Consider the following 1,851-nt stretch of genomic DNA (forward strand, 5'->3'; position numbering starts at 1 on the left):
AGTCTAATGTTGCCAGATGTATGATTTCTAAAGACTGATCGTCCTCAATTGCCATGAAAATAATCCATTCACTCTTATTCAAAATTAATCTACGTAACTAGAAATGCTAAAACAATATCAATTTTATCCTATGGGAAAAACAAAACTCTTTTCTATTTCGCCTAGAAAGTTTCATTCCTACCGTTTCCTTAAATATGCATTTTATATTTTCCTGCGTTTCAAATTCCTCTTTGTATTCATTCATTAAGTCAAATCCTGAATATATATATAAAATTATATTATATATGTAAATATATATATATATATATATATATATATATATATATATATATATATATATATATAAATATACATATATATCTATATATATATATATAGTATATATATATATATATATATATATATTACCTGCAATGTATCTTGGAGCTTTAATCTGTTCAAAAAGACTCTCATTAGTTTGCTTATGGTAAATTGTTCACTGATTTATTAGATTTGTTTCAGTGTCATCAAACAGAAAATATTCGGCAGGTAAACATATCATTATCATAATTGTTATTATTATTATTATTATTATTATTATTATTATTAATTATTATTATTATTATTATTATTATCATTATTATTATTAATTGCTAAGCTACAACCCTAGTTGGAAAAGCAGGACGCTATATGCCCAGGGGCCCCAACAGGGAATATAGCCTAGTGAGGAAAGGGAAACATGGAAAGATTAAAATATTTTTAAGAACAAGGAAAGATAAAATATTTAAGAACAGTAAACACATTAAAATAAATATCTCCTATATAAACTAAAAAAGCTTTAACAAAACAAAGGGCTGGGAAATAAGAGAGAACAGTGTGCCCGAGTATATCCTCAAGCAAGAAAACTCTAACCCAAGACATTAGAAGGCCATGGTACAGAGGCTACTACTTAATGGAGTAGTTCCTTCACAATTTTCATCCGCAGTTTTGAATTTCTTTCGGAACTAAATTAAAGAAATATAAAATTTTGACATCTTATTTTTATTACCACCCCGCAAAATTATATGCCTTTGATGTGGGGGACATTTTAATGTAACAATTTCCTTTATTACCTATTTCCTCTATTTCTAATCTAAACCAATATCTTCTTACTTGCATTATATGAATAACAATAACCTCCTTTTGCGTGAATTATAAGTTAAATATAAGAAATTATATATAACTAAGCTTTTAGAATATTGTAGCTTGGAAAATTGACTGAAATTTATTTACTCCTTATATAACTCGTAACCATTGGTAACTAAATATTATTGCTTCAACTATTTGAAAACCAATAATGTAACTTACTCTAAATATAAATATAAGAGATTCATAATGGTTCGTTTTTTTTTCAGTCAGAAAATGGTTTTAAATTTGGGTGAAATATATTTATACAATTAATTCCAATGAATAAATAAATTATTATGGTAACGCCATATTTTACTTTCCGACCAAAATACACACCACAAAAAATAACATATACAGTATATATACAGTCAGCTATCGATTTTCACGGGGTTTATGTAACAGAGAAAGGCGCGAAAGAGAATGCACGAATACTTACTGCCCTAAGGTGGGTCAACTTATAACCTACCAACTCACTGCCTATTACCTACGAGCGATCAATTAAGGGTTTAAAGGTTGCTCATGAATGGCAGAGGCAAGGGTCAGTGACACTGCCCTATCAAGCAGGACAATGCCCTAAAGACTGTCCATGTTACATATCATCAGCGCCCAAGCCCTCTTCCCACCCAAGCTAGGAGCAAGGAGGGCCAGCCAATGGCTGCTGATGACTCAGCAGATAAGACCTATAGGCTCCACCAACAACCCCAT

Source organism: Palaemon carinicauda, chromosome 4 (genome assembly GCF_036898095.1).
Source record: "Palaemon carinicauda isolate YSFRI2023 chromosome 4, ASM3689809v2, whole genome shotgun sequence".
In the NCBI taxonomy this organism is placed as follows: domain Eukaryota; kingdom Metazoa; phylum Arthropoda; class Malacostraca; order Decapoda; family Palaemonidae; genus Palaemon; species Palaemon carinicauda.